Raw genomic sequence first — 26,100 nt, forward strand, 5'->3', positions numbered from 1 at the left:
AGAAATGTATTATCTCTCAGTTCTGGAGGCCAGAAGTGTGAGATCAAGGTGTCCTCAGGGCTGATTTCTTTTGAGGCTTCTCTTCTTACCTTGCAGACATCAGTCTTCTTCCTGTGTCTTCAGGTGGCCTTCCCTCGGTGCATGTCTTGTCCTAGTCTCAAGACTCTTCTTATAAGGCCACCTGTCAGAGGGCCAAACCAATGATCTCATTTAAAGTCCTTACCTCCACATACATCCACAAGCTGAAGTACCTGGGGTTAGTGTTTCAACACATGAATTCTGGAAGGACACAATTTAGCCCATAACAGAGGACCACGTAAGACTAAAGATTCACCTGGTGGGTAATCTGTATGTAACTATTCATCTGTTATTGTAAATAGGCATCTCAGCTCCAGTGCTGTGAGGGGTGTGGGAGAGTTTTTCACAGCATTTTTCTTCTAAAATCCCATTTGAGAAAACTATGGAGAAATATATTTCAATTAGGGGCAAGTGGGGAAACTGATGATATAGTATCTTTATCTTTATTCTAATAAAATGGTCATGGGAATCTTGACTGTACTTAGTGAAACATTTTGAAATATATTTTTGAAAAAGTGAGTGTTATTAGTTTTGATCTAATACAGCTAAAGTGATAATTTAAAGAATGATTATTTCTACATTCTTAATATCACTCAAGAATGTAGAAGTAATCAATTGGAGGGGTAAACATGGGCAATCAACTTTTTTTGGTGATAAGAATATCTGCATCTATGGACCATGGACACAGACAATAGAGTGGTGAAGGCCTGGGGTGGGGCGAGAACCAGGTAGAGGGGGCGGAAGGGTGAGGAAAAATGGAGGACATCTGTAATACCCTCAATAATAAAAATAAAATTTAAAAATGTATATATTTGCATCTATGTAATTTTTACAATGGAATACATAATATTTATAAATATGTAGCAATCCCAAGGCTGAGACTGACCTTACAGTTAGAAGAGCTGAATGTTATTAAGTAGGAGATCAGCATAATTGAGCCAACCATTTCTTATGCTCAATGTCAAAATAAAGAATTTAAAAATTAAATGTTTTCCTAATTTCCTATACCAATAGCCTTCTTATTTTCTTTTTATCTAATCTTTATCTACTACAATTTTCAGTTGAGGATCTAATAAACATAAAGTGAGATGTGAGTTCAGTTTATCTAATTGTTCATCTCTGAAACACTAGAGGGCACCCTTTCCTTCTGTTATAACATTCTGCGTCTGAATTGTGCAGTAGAAATATCCTAAAGTACTGGCATGTAAAAACATAATATTTTTTTATTTTAATACATATGGACTTGCTTCCATATTTAACTCATTTTGTTTTTGATGACCCTAACATTCTCAGCATATTGTTTTAAATAATGTCCCATTTATTTGTAGCTAAAGTTAATTCTAATATGTTGGAAATGTCATTGTCACAGAGGAAAGCTATGCTACTCAAGAGCCAGATGTTTCCCTGGTACTATGATAGTGAACAAGAACGAGACTGTGTTTGACATGGTTCATGGTGTCTATCAAGAATAATCCAGCCTAAATTCCTGTGTTTAGATTTTGGAGTGATTTGTCTTGAATGTGCTTCCCTGTTCTTCATCTTCCCTGGTAAATAGTACACTCCTGCTAGGTTAACCCACTGTTTCCAACAGCAATGCAACGAGACTGGCCTGGAGTAAAGGACATATTCAGTGAGAATCCAACTAATAATAATAATTGCCAATATTTTTTTAGCACCTATGCATGTCCAGCACTTACCTAAGCATTCTACTTATTTTATTGATACCACATTTAATATTTTGTGTGTTATTGTTATTTTTATTCTCATTTTATATATAACAAGGATAAAGTAAACAAGAGTAATAAATAATCTAACATGAAGGTTATTTACATATTTTGGAAAACTATGAAGGAATGAATCAGGATAGTTTCTTGAGGTTTTTATCTGCTTATTTCCAGGGATGCTTGTTGGGTTAGGGTATGATGTATACATTTTAAATGCTAAGTAAACTTGAAAATATTTACTGATTACTAAAGCATGTCACAGGTTTCCAAATTTTGTTGTGCAAAATTCATAGGGGACAGAAACATTCTGTAGGTCTGCAAGGTTTTAAAAATCTTGGTTTTAAAAATCTAACTATTACTCTAAATCAATTATCTACCTTAAATTGGTGTTACACAAGGAGATGCACTAATCCTATTTGCAACTTGAGTCACCTTGTATTTCTTCAGAAAAGGAAAGTATCATGTAAAAATTTTTAAAATCAATATAAGTTCATTGTAAAATATAAATAAATAGTTCTAACAATTGCAGGTGAATACATAAAACTAGGAATGACCGGCACATCATCTTTTTTTCTTCTCTTAGCTATAGTCAGACCTTTCTAATAATACTGTATTCCAAAAGTCACATACTGAATATTTCAAATATCTTTACTCAGATAAGAATCTAGGTAACTATATCAATTTTATTTTTATCTAAACATAGAACACATTCTTGTAATATTCTCCTTTTATTTTGGTCATTGCATGTGCATGAATTAATTTTAGTACATCTCTTATACAAGAGTTCAGAAACAGAGTGAATCATAATATAGGTAAAAATCCTCAAAAGAACGTTTAATAATAAATAATAATAATAATAATGAAGAACTATTTAAGCAAAAATTAAAGGCCTATATCAAATTGTAATTATCTCTCATTACAAAAAATATATGTATAGAAAAAGGAAATTTAATGAAGAAAATGATAGTGATTATCACCGGATGATGGGGTATAGCATGATTTTATGATCTTTCATAATGTTCCCTATTTGCCTTATTCTTCACAACAAATATTTGTAAATTCAAACATAAATATTTAGTATAAAATAAAATTCAGTTGTATGAGCATATATAGAACCCACATTTTAGTTTCTAAATGCCAGTTATTCAATAAAAAGAGCTAGGGGTCCCTGAAGGAATGGCCAATTCTCGGATTTGGGCAAGAATAATAAAGTATGAGCCTTGAATGTCTTGTAGTTCTATAAAATAAGAGTTAGGAGATAGGGCTTGTGTCAACAGGGGATTAGGAGATAGGGCTTGTGTCAAAAGGACTAAGAATTAGTCTGAAAAATCTCCAAATAATCAAACTGACAGTAGCATAAGAAAGAGGGAATCATTTTGAAACACTTGCAGTGATCAGGAAATGAGAAGTGACAAATGAGAGGGGAGGAAAATCACTTTGGCCACGTGAAAATGACAGGAAAGCTACTAACAATGAAGTTGGCACTTAAAATCTATATCCCTCTAATGTCAGTACTAATATCTATTACCAATACACTGTGGTAAACAAGCAGAGTGCAATACAGAAGGACAGATAAATTTTTTTTGTGGATATCACTTGTTTTGCTGGCTTTTATTTGTCCTCAAGTTTATTCACCAGTGGCATGCTCGTAAACGTTTAAGGACTGAGCTCTAGGGTTGAAGAGAGCTCCAATTTGTAGTCTTCAATGATTTCTGAGGTGTAAATACTCCCACCATGACTCATTTCAGGCTGCCAACCTCAAGTCACTGAAAGCAAAATTGGATATAGCCTGCTTCCACATAAAACTACAGGAGACTTCTCAACTGGTGCACATCACAACCAAGAGGCTATAGGTGTTAGTTGACTAATATATATTTGAATGGTTTTAGAATGAAGATTCCATTTAGCAACATTCTTATTCATACGGGACCTCTAGGACTATCTATACTTTGCTCCTGGTCCACACTTATGAAGCAGCTAAATGTTGTACAAATAGTTTTCACTCTTCTGTGTCTGGGAAGATAGTAAATGTGCAGCTCTGAGAACTGACATAAGACATTGTCATCCTTGATGCAGTCATTCCAAGATGCTCTGACATGGCTCAAGAACAAACAATGGACAATTCCTTTTTTAATTGGCTCATATGAGTTGAGAATGAGGATTTGTACATCACATTCCATGATTGGAAGAAGAAATGAGAGCCCTTTGGACTTAAATTTGGTAATGCCACGAATCAGAAAACAGTAAAATCAAATAATGATTAATATGTATCTTTCAATAGAGTTCTAGTCCAGTATTTTTCATTCCTTTGTCATCATTTTAAAAAAAAATGTTTGGCATCTATTTGTTCCATGGGTTTTCTTCTGTCTGACTAGCTTTTTATTCTGCTATCCTAATGATTATACTTCACTGTCTTAATATCCAATTCCCGTTAGAAGCAAACCCTCATTTTACTTTTTCACTCACTCTGCAGGGATCTCACACAGTTGGCTTTAGACTATAAAGCTCTTGGCTAATCACTCAGCCACTCTCGCACACAGCCAGCTATTCACACTCAGTACAAATCCTGCAATTCAATTTTATTCAATGCTGTTTAATTCAAAGAGTCTCAATTCAATTCAGTTCAATTCACTTACCACATGTTGGTGCCAATTCTAATTCTATCTTCCTCTTTTCCTTCTCTCTCTCTCTCTCTCTCTCTCTCTCTCTCTCTCTAGTTAAAGCACACATCAGAAATCAATCTGGTAATTTGATCAGCCATTTAGCTGTCCTTGTTTTGGAAGGAGTATGTTTACAGTTGTGTGCCATTCTTTACTATTTCCAGTTTTCCATGCACATCTTACTTAATGCAGCAATACTTTTTCCTTTAGCACTTGTGATATTTATTTATCCCTTTCTTGGATCTACTCGGTCTGCTCAGAGAACTTTCCATGTTGACTTTCAATAACAGTTTTGTTGTACAAGGATAAGAATTTACATAATATTATGTTTTATCATTGCAATAAAAATTAAAGAGTGATTTTTATTTCTAACTTAGTTTTTTTTAAATATATTTTTAATGATTTCAGAGAGGAAGGGAGCAGGAGAGACATAAACATCAATGATGAGAGAGAATCATTGTTTGGCTGTCTCCTGCACACCCCACATGGGATTGAACCTGCAACCCAGGCATGTGCCCTACTGGGAATCGAACTACGACCTCCTGGTTCATAGGTTAACACTCAACTACTGAGCTACACTGGCCGGGCTCCAACTTAGTTTTTATACTGCATCATGACAAAGACTATGTCACCTAGTCCTTAGAATTACACAACACGAAAACTCTTGAATTATCCCTACATTGTGTTTGTCATACTCCTTTTCTCCTTCTCTATATCTTTGTACAAACATCAGATTATTTTACTCCTAATGTTCTTCTTGCAATTTTTATTTTCTGTGAATTGAGTCAGTCAGATATCAATACCATTTTCTTTAAGTGGTTTAGGCCAACCTTCTCTGTTTTTGAGAAATCAGAATTACCCTTTCCCTGTCTTTCTGTCATTAGTCAACCATTTTCTAATTTATACAATCACTACAGTTCATTTGGAGTTCCTATCTAAATTGAATGACATTTACATTTATGGTTAGTTTTGAATTGTGATATGTCTTTTGATAGGTTATCTGTTATTCATATGTGAACTTGCTACTTTGCTACAAACAGTCTGAATAAATAACATATCTATATTTGAATTTTATATAAACCTTGGAAGAATTAGTAAGGAATATAAATAAATATTGACCAGGCAGCAATTAAATTCAAGGCCATCATCCTTTAGTGGATCTATAAGTTGTAGTCCTTGCTTTACAGAGTAAATGTTCCTCTGTCACTCTTCCCTAGATAAGCAAGTGACATCACCATTAATGGAGTCATTTTGGCTGAGCTTTAAAATTCACCTTTGATTCCGCTCAAGGCCTCACACTCACCTTCTCGTTCATCAGCTGCAAAATATATGTAAAATCCAGTAGCCTCTCACTAAGAGCCTCTTCCAGTCTATCCCTATACTGAATATTAGCAGCCCTGCTCATCTCTTTGTTTCTATTTTTGTCTCAACATAGTCCATTAGCAGACAGAAGAATGTCTCCAAATAGAAATCAAATCATGTCAATGCTTTCCAATGGCTTTCATAGCAATTAGGTTAAAAATCATGACTTTCAAGGCCCTACAGTGTTTGGCCCCCATCTACCTTTATGACCTTCTCTTTCAATTCTCCCCCTTATTCACTGATCTCCATCCACAGAGTTATCTATCCCTGAGCACCCTATACTCACTCCCCTCTTAGGGCCTTTGCACTTCACGTTCCTGTGCCTAAGAAAACATTTCTCTCAGGTGGTATTTTGGATTTTTTTTCTAATCCGTTGGGACTTTAAAAAAAATCATCTCTTTGAGAAAACCTAGCCTGACCACACTGTCAATGTAGACACTGTCTCTATGAAAGTACCCTCTTTACCATGATCATTTTTCTAGAATAATTTTTACTGTGTCAAGCATTACAGTATCCATAAAACTCAAGGTTCAGCTGAAGGGAATGGTTTCAATTAGATTTCTACCAGACTCTCTGTTCAATTTGCAGAGGTAACAGAAGTATAGAATATAGTCCTATAATTTTCTAGACCGTATTTTGGGAATCTGGGATTAAGAGAGTTTAGTCAAACTGAGAAAGATATATTAATGCATTTTAACAGTTCCAACACTTTTATTCAATGAGATTCAATGTTCATACTTTGAACTATCACTTTTTAAATTTCTTTATTGATTAAGTTATTACATATGTGTCATTATCCCCACATGAACTATCATTTTTAATGACACAAAACAGAAAGCTGATCAACAGAGCACGTGTTGTGAGTGCCCTCTAGTGGCTGCTCAGTCAGTAAAAAAAAAACAAAAAAAAACAGGCAGTTTGCAGCCTAGAAAATCACTATAGAGATTTGTAGAAGCTCCTCTGATCCCTAAGGAAATTGAACCTCAAGGAGAATAAGTAATTTTTTTCTATTGCAATTCTTGGAAAAACTCAAATTATATCCAAATTTTCTGATAATAATTTTTTAAATACAAATTCTTATTAAAATATTTATTTATTTATTATTGACATTAACTGAATACCATTATATAAAAGTCCATAAAAAATGATATTTCATTAGCAGATATCAAGTTCTCTTTTTTTGTCATTCCTCCATCACTGCTTTCCTCTCCTTTCTGCCTTCCCTTTAAACATTCTTATTAAGCTTTTCTTACTGCATTCTTTAGCATGTTTAGAGTCATCCATATATGTAATATTTTAACATTTAAAAGTATCCAAACACTTACTAACAGCTTAATAAATGTTTGATAAAAAAACTCCTAAATTAATTATATGTTGTCCAATTTAATGAGTGAATGAATCTAATCACAACTGTAGATAAGTGAAATAGCATTTTAGCTAGCAGTGGAATCTTTTAATTCATGTTGAATTGTGTATTGAATTATCTTTTCAAACTAAATACCTAAATTTTTGCTTAATGTATGAAGGAAATTTATAAGCTATCATATTCTTGTACATTTTGCTATCTGGATGTATTTTATAGGTAAGATTTTATTCTTTTTTCTCATTGTTTTAGAATTATATTTTAAAATGTGATTAAATTGTTTGTTTTAGATTATTATCAGGAAATGTTTTTTCTGTGCTCAGGATGGCATTTTAGACACTATTGAGAAAATAAAGTGAAATAAATGTTCTTACCTTTAGGAAACCTATTTTCTAAAATCCAGGAGATAAATATAATAAATACATATAAGATAATGTTTTAGATATTTCATATTTAGGTTTGTATTTTTCCACAGTCTACTTCCTGAGTATTCTTTGCTAAGGATAACTTTGCAAATAGGAAAAAGAAAAGTAGAATTCAAGTTTACTGTGACTGATAAGTATCTATACTAATAAAAGCCTAGGTGGTCCCTGCGTGCACCGTTGTCACAAGATGGCCGCCACAAGATGGCCACGCGCACAGCAAAGGCGGGGCCCAGTGGCCGCTCCGAACAGTGAGGCCTAGGGCTCCCGTGGCTCCACATGGTGCAGAGGAGGCGGGTCCCAGCGGAGGTAGTAGGTCGTAGCAGGGGAGGGCAGTTATGGGTGAACAGGCCAGCATGGGAGGATAGTTGGGGCGATCAGGCTGGCAGGAGAGGGCAGTTGGGGGAGACCTGGCTGGCAGCAGAGGGCAATTGTGGGCGATCAGGCCAGCAGGGGAGGGCAATTGGGGGTGATTGGGCCAGCAGGGAAGTAGTTAGGTGGCAATCAGGCTGGCAGGCAGAAGTGGTTAAAGGCAATCAGGCAGGCAGGTGAGCTGTTAGGAGCCAGTGGTCCGGGGTTATGAGAGGGATGTCCAACTGCAGGTTCCTCTGAGGGGTCCCAGATTGGAGAGGGTTCAGGCTGGGCTGAGAGACACCCCCCCCCCCCAATGCACGAATTTCATGCACCGGGCCTCTAGTGCATTATAATAAGCATATGAGAGATTACAACTTGCATTATCTTTCCTACACATACTCTTTTTTTATAGTGTTTTTCCTTAAGGAACAACTTGAGACATATTTTTGAAGGATAAATTATAATGAGAATATCATATGAAATAAAATTTCTAGTTGCACTTAGCACAATGCTGGATTTAGAGTGTGAAATATATATTAGCTATTGTTCTTATGTTACTATACTCAAAGACAACATATAACTTAAACAAAGGAAGATAAAATCATAATAAAAAATTAGTTTTCCACAGATATATTTAACATCATATTTTTGTTTTATTTTCTCTTGCTGTTAGTCTCAGATTTGAAATAATAAAAACTTAAGATAGCCTCGACAGAGAGCCTTATTTTAGGAATCCACTACCTTATTCCATTTGGCAGAATTAATTTTGCTCATATCCAGGGCTAGCAAGGGACTATCCCTCTCTTTCTAGACACAGTTAAAGGATAGAGATTTTTCTGGAAAAGGGGGTACCAGACAATTATGGAAGTTTATCTCAAGTTAGCTATGGGAGTAACATAAATACAGACAATTTGCAAAATTTTATGCATAGATAGTTTATTAAATGCATTGAAACTTCAATTTCAAACTGAATGATTCATTCAAGTGAATGACATATTATGAATGAGGTTGTTTTTTTTTTTTTTTAAGCTATAGCAATTGTGTATCCCACTGACCTCTGTTTGCTTTTGAATTCAAGGAGAATAATTCATGCTATAAATAACACTTGTAATTGGCAACATAGTGTGGTATATATAGCCACTCACTCTCCACTAAAATATATGGAAGTTTCTAGTAAACTTTTTATTTGCTTAGAAATATTTTTAGCACATATTTTATCAAATTGAATTTCCTACTCATACTACTTTGGTAGCATTCATTAAAACAATGAACCCTGTTTGGGTCCTATAGTTTATTTTCTAGATAGGCAGTGGCCTCCCTCTTACAACAGAATTATAATGTTTATTCTTAATAATGAAAGCATAAACGGCAAGAGGAGGCTATTGCCAGTCCAGAAAGCTACATAAACTATAAAAAGATGAGGCCAACTTACCTCTGTGAGCATTTAAAATTATTGTTAAGATTTAATCTATACAATGCTTTATTTACTTGCTGAACTGTCTTTAACATGTGCTGTTTGCTAATAATGCTATATGGCTCTTACCAAAGGGGAATAATGATTATAAAACAAAAGAAAAAACAAACAAACATCTGCCTTTATCAAATATTTACTTGGGAGATACTCTTTATTTCTGTGTTCAATAGTAGCATCCCTCCATGAACTAGAGTGCACATCACCCACCACTTGGGAGATATAATATTTAGATCATAATAGATGTTCATTTCTTCATCAAATAAATGACATAGGGTGATGTTTCTACACTCAATGTCCTGAGGGTAGTAATGAGGATTTAGAATAGTGGTACTACAATGAATCCTTTCTGGTACCTTTGTATCTAAATCTCCTTGGATAGAGCCTAAAACAATGGATTTTAGAGCTTTAATACATATAATGATAGATCACATAACGATAGCCAGTCCTACCACAGGGCTTAAGTCATTCTTATTTTACTTATTTGAATCTTCATAATAATCCATTGAATGATTATTCAGTGAGGTAGGAAATAAGGAATATATGGAAACAAAGGCTTAGTAGGGCAAAGTAATTTCCTCAAGGTTATGCCACCAGTAAGTCATAAGGCTGGTGAGTCACATAACTCATTCCTGAGTACCATTAAGCCTTGACCACATTCATCATTGTCTGAATAAAGTGTATGCATGTCAAACTGAATAACTGCCAAATCCCCTCTTTCCTTTATGTAGTATACATGTATAAATGATTCTTTAAAAAATATTCAATTTTCCACTACTTTTAAAAAGTATGGTCCGTGCCCAAAATGCTGGTTGAGAAAGGCAGAACCTTAAACAGTGTTTTGACTTCTTAACTGGCTGATGCCTATGACAATAATATAAATTCAACACTGTGAAAAAAACAAAATGCATCAGGCAATTAAGGCAATAATTTTACTAGAGTTATTACAATAGAGGGATTTTCAAGGAAAAGTTAAAAACTTAGGGCTTTATAAAACAAGAGAATTATGAGCAAGCCTGAAGAGAGGTCTTATGGGAGCCACTGAAGATGGAGTTTTATCCTCGTCTATATCAGGCCATAGTGGTCCTTTGGGGTTAGACAAAAAATGAAGAGTGTGGAGATATCTATGTTGTTTTCTAGTCATAAGATCTCAGACAAAGTTCAAGGTTATCAACACACTAACATAGTCCTTCTGAACATTAATTCATTCTAGATTTATTCATCCATGTCATAATTTTTTTTTAAATTAGCCTGAAAAACAGTTTACTGCTATAGATTTGGAACTATTAAAATTTTCTTAAATTACTTTACCAATAGTAAGACAATTTTTAATTAGACTTTCTTTTCTGTATTACCCCAAATCATATACAGAGTTACTATTTTATAATTTAAATGGAATTTTACTAAAAAAGAACTCAAATCTATTGAAGGAATTAAAAGAAATGTGAGGATAACAAAGAAAGGTTTAATATAATAAACTTGCTTTGTGTGTAAAGAATAAAAATGCAAAAGAAATACTCGATAGAGCCTGCAAATCAAGTCAGAAAATCGATGTAGTATTTTCAATCCGCAGAGGGAAAATAAATCAATACACAAATTTCCTACTGTGTGGGTGGTTAGTGTCACTAACACCCACTTTATTCAAAGGTCAACTGAAATAAAAAACATCACATAAATGATTTCTTGCGATACTTACCAAGAAAATTACTATAAGTAATCTATGTAATTTGGAGATTTTACTTTCTGACTTTTGGTTTGATTTGGTTTGGCTTTGGTTCCACCAGCCACATTAGTGAGCAGAAAAAGGAGGGTTATATTTTAAGGATCAGAACACCATCAGCTATAGAAAGGAATATGCTCCCACTTAGGATAAGCACCTAATGAGATGGTTTGGGATTGAACCTCGCATGCAAATGTGCAGGCTATTATTTAATAGTAGACATTTTTGTTAACTTAGAGATATAAAGTTATTTTTCCTAGTTAAGGTTTGTAAACACTTCCTGTTCTACAAAAGCAGTCTTCAGCAAACATACAACAACTGAGAGCCACGCAGAAATCTTAACTGGGCTCATACTTGTGGTCTGTCTACCTCACTAATGATATTATTATACAGCTTGGGACATAACCAGTTTGAAAAGATGTAGGGAGTCCTGTGTGAGTGTAGAGCATGAAAGTAGAGTTGTAAAGGCAATCTATAGCAAACTTTAACGTGTTAAAGTTTACCCCTAGATTCCCTATATTTTGTTCTGCTAGGATCTGAGACTAAATACTTGCGCTCATGGCTGTCTCCTAGAACCTGGATGGTTTACACTCAAACCCTTTCTCTATGCCACTAGCAGTCTATGGAGGCAAACTCCCCGATATTAGACCCCTCCACAATAGCTACAATGCCTTCCTTCTGCAGTGGTTTCATTGTCCCAGGCCGACAGGAGTCACCACTATTTTTCCAAGTAGAAGTAGCCACATTTGCTTGGTTCCATGAAAAGTCTCTTTTATCCTCTACTATCTTCCAGAATAGAATGGGACTACTCCAAAAAATGAAGTGCACACAAACGACAGATTTTAACCAGTAAACTCTATTGTATGTATGATTAGTTGGAAATCATAGTTTGACCTAAGTTCTAAGGCAAAATGCACATTCACAAAACACACACATGCATATTAACTTGTGACAATCTTAACCTCTAACTCTCAGGGAAGAGAACACGCATGCATGCACAGACACACACAGAAATATATGTGTAGCAAATTTATTTGATGGGTAAAGTGTCAGGTTCCCATAAACATATTATATTTTAGAATATAGTTTTAAAAATAACCCACCCAATTCGACATAGTGCTAAATGTTTAAAAAATCTGGGGAATTTATCTCACTGTGATCTACTTGTATTTGCTAATTCAACTGCTAGTGCCTCTTTAAACAGCTATGTTCATAGTGTCAGGTGAATACAGCAGATGAAGGACTTCCTATAGCAATAGCTAAAGAAATACTAGAAATAGAGAACATACATTCTTTAAATTATTAATTAGGTGCATTATTCATCATCAATGTGCAAAACAAAATGTATTCTGAATACCTGTAATGTGATAGTAAGTTTCAAAAAATGTTTTGAGATTTGAGATTTCAGGAGTAATGTCCCTTGACAAATCTGAAATAAACCTCATTTTAATATTGGCAACTTATTTAAAATTTTCAGCAAAGTAAGGTGCACAGCACACTCTGAAGCTCATTTATCTTCTTTCCCAGCTATTAAAACGTCCACCCAACTTTTACTTCAGAAAATAATACATGACAAAGTTTCTTTCTTATCTAATTATAAATGGACAAGCCATCCATCCAGGTGTGAGAAAGCTTGGCCCTAGACTGACAGATCTTAGAGCACCGAGGAAGTGCACCACCGGTCTCTTTCCTGTCCACTGCCCCCAGGGGTCCTGCTCACAACCAGATGGAAGAAATGTCTGCTGCTTCACAGACCCAGGGAATTCCTGCTCTTCCTCTCCTTACAGACACACTGTACTGATCCCACGTTCATCAAGAACACCAGGTGCTGGCAGCCATGACGTTGGGAGGAATTGCATTGTGCTTAAGGAAAGACGAGAGAGAGAGAGAGAGAATGAGAATAAAGAAAGCAAGAAATAGAGAAAGAAGGAAAGTAATTAAAAAACTGAAGAGGTTAAAAAATAGAGATATGGAAAGAGAAGGATGGAAAAAGGGAAAATATTTTGCCAATGCTGCCATGCCTCACCATTTTGTCATGAGAATTGTAACTGCCTATATTTTCCAATGTTTCATAATAATTTAACTTTCAAAATGTTACTTAGAGAAGCAAATATACAGAAATACATTTTAGGCAAGTATCTAGTTCTCTCAATGTATGTATAACAATTGATTCTCTCTCTCTCTCTCTCTCTCTCTCTCTCTCTCTCTCTCTCTCTCCACACTCTACCTGTAACTGTATTGCAAATAGTAGTACTGATTATTTTTTTAAATAAGGCCAGCCTTCTCTTTCCTATGTGAAGACGCAATTATTTGTTGTACTGCATTATTTCTGAATACTCTTTGCTAGTAGTGAGTCTTTTTAGTGGATATTCTCAAACCAAATCAGGAAATAAAAAAAAATGTATAAGAAGCTCAGTGGTTGAGCATCCAGCCATGAACCTAGGGATCATGGTTTGATTCTTAGTCAGGGCACATGCCAGGTTGCAGAGTCAAACCCCAATAGGGGGCATGCAGGAGACAGCTGATCAATGATTCTCTCTTATCATTGATGTTTCTATCCCTCTCTCCTTCTCCCTTCCTCTATATGAAAGCATATATATATATATTTTGACTATATATTTTCGTTTGAAAACAAAAACTGTGAACATTGAAATATTGTTTTTCACCTTTAAACAACTGGAAGTTCTCATAAACTGTAGAACAAGGTATAAGTGAGAGGGGTGGGGAAACAGTGTGAGCAAGGAAAGCAGGTCCATAAGAGGTTGTGAAGAATACAGAGGTGGACACTAGGTCCTGTGGTATTTCTGATCCCCAAAGGATAAGCAACAGTCTTTGGTAAGGATACATTTTTACCAGCAATATTTTCAAGTTACTTCACCTTTCTAAACTTCTGATATATGAAGGTTACTAATACTACAAGGGTTAAAACCAATCATTAATCATTGAATCAACACTGTCTGTATAAAATGACAACCTCTGGTAATGGAAAAATTGTGGGTTTTAGAGTCATACTGACTAGCCCCTTGAGAAGTGTGTTAGCTGGGGCAAATTTACCAGTGGCTGTGAGTCTCACTTTCTTTATTAGAAAAGCATCTAGCAGAGCATGTGTCATAGTAGATGTGGGATAAATCATTACAACAGAGAAAAGTTTTATTTATTTAGAAAATCACTTTATGTCAGATTGAAGAATCTGATTTGTTACCTCAAATTATGAATATGACTCCATATGTAAAATTCTTCTCCTTTATAATTTTGTCTCATTTTTCGGTACTATATGTTTTTTCTTACAGCCCCTTAGAATTTTTTATTCATTCTTTTGTGTTTTGGTATTTGCTTGCTTTCAATAAATCTGTAACTTTTTTCCTCTCCAATGTAATAAAACATTGCTCAGTAAACTGTGAGTTCATTGAAATCAGGAATTATATCCTCAAATGATAGAATAACAGGGATAATTGGGAGAAATGGTTTGGAGGGAAAGTATATAAGTCATATCTCCCATTAAGCCAAACATATGGCAGAATTAGTTTTAATACTGTTTTTGAATATAACTATAGTTTTCTCTTTATCGGTGTCTAGAATTTAATTAGTTTATGCATATGATATTAGAAAAGTATATTCTTTCAGTTTGCTTTGTTTCATTAATGTGTTCATTCATTTTCATTCTTTTAATCTATCTACCTTTTTTATTAATACATATGAATTGAACATTCACTATACAAGTGTACTCTTCCAGTTCTGGGTTAACAGGGGTGAACAATAACACCTTTATATTCTAATAATTGTCATTAAGATATCTTTTTATATAACACGGGCTCTTAATATCTGAGAAAATTAAATATAATACTAACACTTTGATAAATAATTTGAAGCAATGAATTTTACATGATACCATAAATCAAATACAGAGTTTTTGTTTACTAATATGTATATTAGTATGATACATATAGATTAGGAGATTTAATGCCATAATAGATGCTAATACTTCCCAAATTAACAGGCAATGAATTTCTAAGTTCTGAGACATTTGTACAAACAAAGGATACAAGTATGTCTTAATACAATGATAGAATTTACTAGAAAAAGAAAGTGAATATCAATATTTAGATATATTGAAATTGAAAGATAAATTTATACCATAGAGAGTAGTATTCATACCTTACTACTAAAACTTATATTCGTTCTTCCTTTACATGATGCTACTATGTACTCAGTAGCTCAAATTTTTTTAAAAAAAGATGTCATTCCTGATTCTTTTTTTTCCTTCACCTCTGTACTTTAAATCAATTAGTAAGTTTTATTTGGTGCTTTCTTCAAAACATATTCTAAATCTTTGCACATCTTCCTTCCTATTGTTATCACTTTAATTCAAGCCACGATCATCTCCTTCCTGGAGTACCATAGCATCCTTTTGTCTGCCTTTAGTTCTACCCTTACTCCCATAATATCCATTTCATGCCTGGTAAGCAGAATTACCCTCAGAAGTTTCCCACTAGAAAATAATTACCCTTTCTCACTGACTTTACCTTCTACTCTCCACCTCACTCATTATTTCCTAACCACACTGGTCTTTATCCTCATAGAAGACAAACAAACATGTTCATTTCCAAGGGTGTTTTTTCACATGCTATTTCTAGAATATAAGCTTCATTAGACTACAATTTTTTCTTGGTCCCCTTTATGATTAGCGCTTATACCTAGAGCAATTTTATAAAATTTTTGCTTTCAGTAATAGTGGGTTATTTTGCTTCAAAATAACAATCCCACCAACAAAATCAAATTGAATGCAGAAGCAAAATGTCATAAAAGGGATGTCAGTGCTTATCAGAAAGCTCCTAAAGCATGAAGGACTTAAGGGACCATGGGAACAGACAGCAGGGCAGCCAATGGAGGGTATCTTGACATTTGATCCTGCTTCTGAGGCAGTTTGAGAGACTTAGATATAAGGCCAAGATTTCTGCCATTTTATACTAATGAGAAGAATTATAGTTTAAGGTCAATCAAAGAAGAGACACCTGATAAGTACCCTGGACTTTCAACTTTAACATGAAGAATACTACATTGGTATGAGTAGGATGTATGCCAACTTTCACAAAACTTAAGTCTAGTTTTGTTTTGAATCATCTCAATTTCTCATTAAAGTGATTTGCTATTCATCAACTACTTCCATAAGCAGAAAATAATTTTTTGAACAATATATAACAGCATGCATATTGCCGAACCTCAAACTCCCAATTCCAAAAGCCCTCCATTCAATAAAAAAAAAAACAGAAATGCAAAATATAGGAATTGACCCAAAACTATAAAGAAAGATTAAAAACACACCCAATGAACATCAGATAAAACAGTAACCAGAAAGGAACTTTAAAAACAATTTTAACTAAATTTTAACATATTAAATGACAAGAAGACATTAGTAGAAACAGGAAACTATTTTAAAAGAATCACATTGATATTCTAGAACTGAAATTTTGAATAACTAGAATTAAGAATTCAGTGTACAGGCTTAATAACAAATTAGAAACATCCTATATAATAAAACCCTAATATACAAATTGACTGAACCGCAGAACGACCCATTGCTATGACACACACTGACCATCAGGAGGCAGACACTCAATGCAGAAGCTGCCCCCAGGGGGTCAGTGTGCTCCCACAGCGGGAGTGCCACTCAGCCAGAAGCAGGGCTCATGGCTGGTGAGCACAGTGCTAAGGACCCTAAGCTGGCCTAAGCCGGCAGTAGGACATCTCCCGAGGAGTCCCAGGGTGCAAAATGGCGCAGTCCAGGCTGAGGTAGTGCACTGGGCCTCTAGTATGAATTTAAAATTAAATGAAAACCTGGAAAAAGGAAAGAAAATGTAAAAAAAAACTGTAAAATATACATGTATTCAAAGTCTTAGTAGAATAGAAGTGAGAAAATGAGACAGAATTAATATTTGAAGACCTAATACTTGAGCATCTCCCATAAATTCATCAAATAATATAATAATGAAGTGGTAAAAAACTTTAACAAAATAAATACAGGTTAAACTGCACATTACGACACTGCTGTGAAAGTAAAGTAGATCAAAGAGAAACAGAAATATCTTAAAAGCAACCAGGGTGGTAGGAGGGACATATTACCTTAAAAAGGTCATGTGGAAAGTAAAGGATAGTAAGGATAGAACCATCCAAACACCAGCCAAACAGTGGTTGTTCTTTCTGCAATACAGTTTAGGTAGGATGTGATCACAAAGGTAGAAGGATAAACTTTGTAATGACAAGACTCAATTCAATAATAATACTTAAGAAGTAATACTTCTTAATGCAACTAACGATTAGGGTCAAAATATATAAAAGAAAAATTGATAGAGCTCAAAGAAGAGACAACTACACAATCATTCTGGGGTGATTTGATTTGTAAATTTGATTTCAGTGCAATAAAAGGTTTAGGTAAAAACTCTTGGAGGTTGGGGCAATTTAGTGTGGCTGTATACATGGTATAAGTTTGAAAAGGTAGGTGGTCCCCAATTAAAAGGTCCTTTGATGTAATTATATTATGCTGAAGAATTTTTATTTTCTCCTATAAGCCAAAAAAGCTCTAGAAAGTTTTGAGGTTTTGTTTGTTTGTTTGTTTGTTTGTTGTAGGAATGACATGATCAAATAAGTTTTAAAAGATTACCCTTGTAATACTATGGAATGTGTACTGAAATGGGTAATCCAGGAGAGAGAGAAATTAGTCCCATTAGGTAGTATAATATTTCTTGAGTAAAATTATTTTAAAAGCAGAAAAATATTTTAGTGCTGTATGATTAACTGAATTGACAAGACTTAATTATTGATTGGATAATTTACCTGAGAGAGAAATGAAAGTTAGAGTTTTTTGTTTTGGGTAGTGAGATTGAGGGAAGTGCCATTGACGTATCTGAGGGATACAAAAGAGAAATCAGAATGGAAGAGGTGATTTTAATGAGTTCAGGTAAGGACATATATTGAATCTAGCTTTCTTGGGGTTCATGACTGAATTCTAGGCTGGAAATGTAATGTGAGAGTTTTCAGTATATACTAGGTATAATTAAGAGACAGATACTAGGTTTTTTGGGTTCACAGGACCAGAAAAGAGGGAGATGGCAGAGTCCCAGATATATTTCAACTAATTTATAACCATGGCTATAGCCAATCCTATTAATGTACATGACCATGTTTGCTAAAAAGTAATTCATTGATTAGAAGCATCTTCAACCTCTTATTTAAAAGACAATCTGATGAATTTTTAAGAATTTAATGGAATACCGTTGCCTATATATTTTGCTGTTACTTATTTAATGACTAAGCCATAGTCCATGTATAAACAGAAAACACACACACACAGATTGGGCAAGTTGGCATTTTAATTTTGAAAATATTCTATATAGAATAATGCATGTTTCTTAATATCTTAATGAGAGTAATTACAAATATATTTATTTTTATGATTTTTAATATTAAAGTATATTTTTAAAATTATAATATATATAGCTACATTCATTTACATTTTAAAATATTTACTGCTCTGAATCCGTATACTATTTATAATTTCAAGACAGAATTTATATCTGGATAAATGGAGCTAGGGAATGCTTGGTAGTTGAATGCATAGTACATAAATAATAATGTGGCCATTCGGGGTTTAGTGATTAGCTAGATTATACTCTATTTTGTTGCCTTTGTATTAAAGAGCATACACATATTGTCATGATAGCCATATGTAGAAGGTTAGAGACATTAAAAGGAAATTATGACATATAATTTGGATTATATAGAAAGCTCAAATCCAACAAGTTAAGTCTCTCTGTTATCAATGTATTTTTAAATTATTCTCCATTCTTTAACCTTCATTTTCGCTAAATATATATGCTTCCTTATGATGAAGAATAAAATGTGGATAGCTGCCTTGCTGATTTCTAGTTGTTCTGATAAAGCCCATGGACTAAGGAAGGAAGAAATTTAAAATATAATTTTACAAGTTCTGCAGATTCTTTGTATATTTTCTGTATGTATTTCACTGTGTTAACATAGTTCCTATTTATGACTAACTCAGGAAAGCTCAGTTTATGTCACTGAAAATGCTACTGCTACACTATGCTGAGCAATTCCACTTACCCAGTTGAGTTTATGTCTAAGACCTTTCCTAATTCATTGAATGTATTATGTTCATATTTTTAGAAATACCAACCATTAACAGTAACTACAGTCTAAAGGATTATCTCTACTTATAAACTACTTGAATAAAAATAGGATTACTTTCAATATTAGGTCATTAATATTTCACATTCAAATTTTCCCAACTCCCATTTTCATGGAGTTCTTTTCCCATTATTTTTAAGACCTTTTTTCTTTAAGTTGGAAGATGAAAGTATTTCTAAGATTTTGGAATTATTTCTATTGGATGTATACCATTAGTACTAAACAGTTCATTTTTTCATAAAGTTACAAACAGTTAATCATAAGAATGTAGTGAAATATCTGCCATATTAACTTCACATGCCTAAAAGAGGAGAAGAAAGAGAAAAAAAATGCGTATAGAGTATTTGAGTGATGTGAAAAATGACTTAGTCTTTGGGAAATCCAAGATTTGGAAAACACATTTGAATTATCTCTGCTTTCATCCATGTTAAGAAATAAAATTTCTGTGGTAAGAAATCAGCCATTATTTTTAAAATTTTATTAGTTATATTTTAGTTCTCTTCCTTATTGACGTTGTCATAGAACAGTTAGGCAAAATAAATTAAGCGCCTTCGGTTTGAAGCTATTAAAATGTTTCAGTGCAAAAGGAAATAAGATGGGCCTTAAAGAATTAACCTCAGCAATATCTGTTGGAACACTTTTCTAATGCTGGCTAAAGTGCATTCTGTGTATTTCCACTTAAGCCATCTGCCAATCTCAATGCTTATTCCTGAGGGAGGAAAACTTCCAGAGCTATTTTTCATTTAATTTGCAAGGACATCCTGTTTAGGTACTTATCAAAAGAACAGAAGAGTTGATGCCAAATACCACAAACCCTAGTTTAGAAAACTTAATGGGTTAGACTTGAAGTAATAACCTACATTTAAAAGGAACTGTAGCCTACTTCCTTTATATTTAGTAAATAGTCAGAAAGTATGGTCGTTAGGCCTAAATGCTTTTTAAAAATAAAAGCACTTTGTTCTATATACATTAAGGGATTTATGGGGAAAGAGTTGTTAACCTTTTCCCATATGATGACTAAATATTTTAGTGCACTAGAACCATGACCCTTTGTGTTCCAAGATAATAAAAAGAAATTTAAACACTTACTTCTTTGGAAAATAAATTACCTAATCTAAATATTTTTTACGTTATATAAGGAATAAGAAAAGAGTTATCTATAAAAAGATAGCTACCTATCTTTTTTCACTGTGTTCTACATTTTTTCATAGTAAATATTTAGTTTAACTGTACTTAATTTTGTAATTTAACTTAAAAAATACCTTGTTTGACTCTTAATATAACTGTTGAAAAAACACCATGTAAGATAAATAGATATATTTTGATTTTGAAGAACTTTTTATTTGAATGATTGTGTGGCTAGAGACCTTTGGATGAGTGTACGTTATTTTTTTTTTTCTTACCCCTTTTTACCCTTTACATTTAAGTATTGTGTCAGTTATCATTCTAGATAATAATTATGTGTATGCATTTCATTCTTTATGGAGACAGAGATTATGCCTTTTTCTTTTCTTTTCTTTTCTTTTCTTTTGTCCTCCAGCTTATGTAGTGTGAAAAAAATAGCAAGTGCTTAATTTAAGTATGTTCAATTAATAAAGACTTAAAATAATCTAGTTATTTTTATTTGTCTTGAAAATTACCACAGACTAGAAATTTTAAAAAATAATTGTAGTGACTTGACTTGTTATTCTGTTAATTACTTTGCCATGTTCAGCACAGATATTAAATATTTAAACATTTTTAGATTATTTTATAATTTATTTTAAATTGAATTTATGGGGTGAAATTATGAGGATATGCAATGGAGGTTTATGGAGATTTTAGTGCATCAACACATTTGCTCCATGGGCCATAATTTGCTGACCTCTGGTCTAGACATCCATTAAATTTGAAAATTTAAGATATGAAGAAATTTAACTTTTGAAATGAACACACTTACTGCTGCCTTGTTTTAAATGATCTCTTCCCACCCCCACCCCTTCCCTCTGAGAAATTATTCATTTATGAACAGTAGAAGACATTTGTTGACATATGGAGCTGTATGGAGAAGGAAAAAGAATTACCAAGAGAAACTTGGGTTAATTGGTGAAGAAAATAATTTATGGGACTCTCATTATAAAGGCATTCTTTATAGATAATTTGGCTTATAGAGTACTTGAGAAGGTCTTTGTATAAAATAAAAAGATATAGACCCATTTCTATAAATCTGAATTGTAGCCAAATCCTGTTACAGTTACAGGAATTCTCATATAAAGATTTTCTTCCAAGATTTTTCAAACGATCCCCAAAATGAGCTGAAGATAAGTATCACATGATCTCACTCATATATAGAATCTAATGAATAAAATAAATTGATGAACAAAATAGACCTGGAGACATAGAATTACAGAACAGACTGTAGAACCTCAGAGGGAAGGCTAGGGAGGATGGGTAGGTAGGAAGAGATTAACCAAAGAATTTGTATGCATATATGCTTAGCCCATGGACATAGACAATAGGGTGGTGAAGGCCTGAGGCAGGGAGGTAGGGGCGGGCTAGAAGGGGTCAATGTGGAAAAAGAGGGGACATATGTAATATTTTCAACCATAAAGATTAAAAAAAAAAGTAAAAAGAAAAATGAGCTGAAATGCTTTGTGAGATATCTTCCATTGACAACATACCTCCATTTTCCTTTGTTCTATTTCCATTTTCTTCTCTTCTGTCTTTTACCCCTTCTTTTTTTTTTTTTAACTCTTCATTTGAAATAAGCTTTCATTTAATCTGTACCACCTCTCTCTATTCAGTAATTATTGTGTAAGGAAACAGCTGCTTTTTAGAATTATCATTTTGAAAAAGTATTATGTTTGAGAATAACTTGATGTTTGTTCACTTTGTTCTCTATCTTCATTAACTAAATCAAACAAATAAACAAAATCTTGGGGCATCCAAAGTTCTGCTAGATTCATCTTAGATATTCAAACATTAAGTGAGCACAGTTTATAGACAATATAGAGAAATGAGAATTCATTTCAATTAAAAATATATGAGAGAAAACTGATGTTTTTCCCTTTGCTATTGTTCATTCTCTACTTTGTGAAGATTAGCACTAATATTTATTTAAAAATTAGCAGAAGTAACTATAAAAGGATGCTCTGACTTTTGTAGAGTTCCTTCTATTTCCAAATAAGGCAATCATGGGGCGATGGCAGGGCCCCCTGACCAATCGCATCTCACCTGCCTTGGTTGGCCTGGCACCAGTGCGTGTCATAGCGTGGTCATCTGGAAGGTCTTCTGGACAATTGTTCTGCTATTCCATTGTTTGGTCAATTTGCATATTACACTTTTATTATTATAGATTATATAACACTATTTATAATATACTAGAGGCCCGGTGCACAAAAATTTGTGCACTGTCGGGGGGGGGGGGGGTGTCCCTCAGCCTGACCTGTGCCCTCTCACAGTCTGGGACTCTTCAGGAGATAACCAACTGCTGTCTTAAGCCCGCTCCCCAGGTGGCAGATGGCAGGCCCTATCTCAGGTGCCTGCCCTGTCTCCCCAGGTCGTCCAAGGCAGGCCCGATCCCGCAGCAAGGTGGGCGGCGGATGTCGCTGCCCTGCCCCCCCGAGCCAGGTGCCCTGGGTCACCCACAGCAGGCCCGATCCCGCGGGCAGCATCCGCCACTGCCTGCCTCACCTTGCCGGGTCACGGATCTGAGGCCCGGATCCCGGGGGCAGCGTCTGGCGCTGCCCACCCCACCTGCAATATGCAAATTTAATGGTCATCTTTATTGGGTTAATTTGCATACTTTTCTGATTGGCTGATGGGCGTAGCAAAGGTATGGTCAATTAGCATCTTTGTCTTTTATTAGTGTAGATTACATATATTAAATATTTATATAAATATGTACCCATACATATTTATATATATAAATATGCAAGATTCCTACATTTACTCTGCTTTTAATAAATTTTTATTTTATTTACATTGCATCACCTTTTATGTCTTGAAATCAATATTTGTACTAGAAGTATAATTTATATTTATAAAGTTTAAAAACATGTAGGATATTAAGCCAATAAAAACAAAATTGACTAAGCTTCACAAAGATACATTCAAATATGAAAAAAAACAACACAAAATAATTTTAATTTCAAATAAGCATATATTTCCCCAAGATAGGTTAAAGAAAATGTTCAGGAATAATTCTGCCCATGTTGAATTTTTGGCTCCACTATTATGTATCCTTAGTCAGACTATACGGCTACTATAAGCTCCAATTCTCCTCAATAAATTAGAAGTAATAATGTATTCACTCTTTCAAATTGTTGAGAATTAGTGTGATAACATATCAGTATGCTCAATCAAAGCATGAGGAATCCCATCAAAGTGTGATAAAAGTCAAGGTTGTGAATAAATTATTTTCATTGTAGCCAATTAATAACAATTAAAGAATATGTCAATTTTTGCAAAAGCCTAGTACAACAAAGGTGTAATAACAAAGTTTTTCTATAAAAACAAAATTTTATTTAGCAGAACATATTATTTTCTAACTACTCTCATTTTCTGTTAAAAATGATATTTGCCCCCTAGTTGAATGGTTATAAATGAATATACACATATCTAACATATTTATATGCATATTTAATGTCTCTCTTGTTTTGCTTCTTGTTTCTTTTATTTCTCTGTTGCTTCAACCATCTGCTTTATAATGCCTCTTAGTTACTGCATTACTCTAATAGAAAACTATTTCAATTTATATAAATTTTTAAATAATTTCCAGTACTGAAAATTCTGTGCTTATTGTAGTCACAGTGTAGTAGTATATTTTATATATCAAAGGAAGTAATGCTTATGAACAAGTTAGCAACAAAATATTTGCCCATTTACATTTTGTATTTCAAGATGTCATGGGATTGGAAAAGAGAGCTGAATAATTTGGAAAATGGAATTGAAAGTTAGTGCTTTTTAGTTGCTTATCAATTATAAATCATTTTTCTTTTAGAATCAGGCTTAAACATGACTTTAATGATGTGATAAACTACAAATAATCAACAAATTGTAAAGAATGTGCAGGTCAAAAATATTTTTGTTTTGTGTTGTAATTACCAGTTAAATTATCCTATGAACTCAAAGAGCTAAATCTTTATTTATTTATTTATTTATTTATTTATTTATTTATTATTTTTTGAAATATTTTCTTTTCTTTTTTTTTTATCTTTATTGTTCAGATTATTACATTTGTTTCTCTTTTTTCCCCCCATAACTCCCCTCCTTCCAGCTCCCACCCCACCCTCCGCCCTCACTCCCCACCCACTGTCCTCATCCATAGGTGCACGATTTTTGTCCAGTCTCTTCCCGCATCTCCCACACCCCTTTCCCCCCCAAGAATAGTCAGTCCATTCCCTTTCTATGTCCCTGATTCTATTATAATCACCAGTTCATTCTGTACATCTGGTTATTTATTCACTTGATTCTTAGATTCATTTGTTGATAGATGCATGTTTGTTGTTCACAACTTGTATCTTTACCTTTTTCTTCTTCCTCTTCTTAAAGGATACCTTTCAGCATTTCATATAATACTGGTTTGGGGGTGATGAACTCCTTTAGCTTTTGCTTATCTGTGAAGCTCTTTATCTGACCTTAAATTCTGAATGATAGCTTTGCTGGATAAAGTAATCTTGGTTGTAGGTTCTTGGTATTCATCACTTTGAATATTTCTTGCCACTCCCTTCTGGCCTGCAAAGTTTCTGTTGAGAAATCAGCTGACAGTTGTATGGGTATTCCCTTGTAGGTAACTGATTTTCTTTCTCTTGCTGCTTTTAGGATTCTCTCTTTGTCTTTTGCTCTTGGCATTTTAATGATGATGTGTCTTGGTGTGGTCCTCTTTGGATTCCTTTTGTTTGGGGTTCTCTGTGCTTCCTGGACCTGTAAGTCTATTTCTTTCACCAGGTGGGGGAAGTTTTCTGCCATTATTTCTTCGAATAGGTTTTCAATATCTTGCTGTCTCTCATCTTCTGGTACCCCTATAATTCTGATGTTGGTACGTTTGAAGCTGTCCCAGAGGCTCCTTACACTATCTTCGTATTTTTGGATTTTTTTTTCATTTTGCTTTTCCGGTTGGGTGTTTCTCGCTTCTTCGCATTTCAAATCTTTGACTTGATTCTTGCACTCCTCTGGTTTGCTGTTGGGAGTCTGTATAATATTCTTTATTTCAATCAGTGTATGCTTACTTTCTAGATGGTCCTTTATCACACCATCGAGGGTTTCATTAGATTTCCTGTACATCTCATCAAGTTTATCGACAGACTCTAGAAGCCTCTTGAGAGACCTCAAAAGTGTGGTTCTGAACTCAATATCCTCCCTTGATAGTTTTGTCCTGTTTCTTTGTCTCCGCATTTTTTAAGCTTTCTTGGTACACCCCCTAGTGGTCTTTGTGCGCAGTCTTGTTGCAGATAAGCCTTGATTGTTGTAGTTAATACTAGAGGGATTTGACCTCCAGGCCGACTGGCTGTGATAATCAGCTGTGTTTGCAGTGGAAGAACTTGTGTCCTCTAGGGAGGTGCTACTCTAGCCTTTGCCTGAGACTGTCCTGCAAATGCCTCTGTGCAGGGCTTGGGCGGGGCGGGTCCCACGGGATCAACAGGGCGGAGGAGGGAGCAGTTATGGCTGCTCTCAGTCCGTCCCCAGCGGCTTTGCCTCTCTGTCCCAGCAACAGCTGCAAACCTCAGAGGGACCATAGCCAGACAGTCCTGCTTCTCCCGTTTG

This window comes from Myotis yumanensis, unplaced genomic scaffold (genome assembly GCF_028538775.1).
Source record: "Myotis yumanensis isolate MYYU_CA2020_CCGP unplaced genomic scaffold, mMyoYum1.0.hap1 SCAF_3, whole genome shotgun sequence".
NCBI classification, from domain to species: Eukaryota; Metazoa; Chordata; class Mammalia; order Chiroptera; family Vespertilionidae; genus Myotis; species Myotis yumanensis.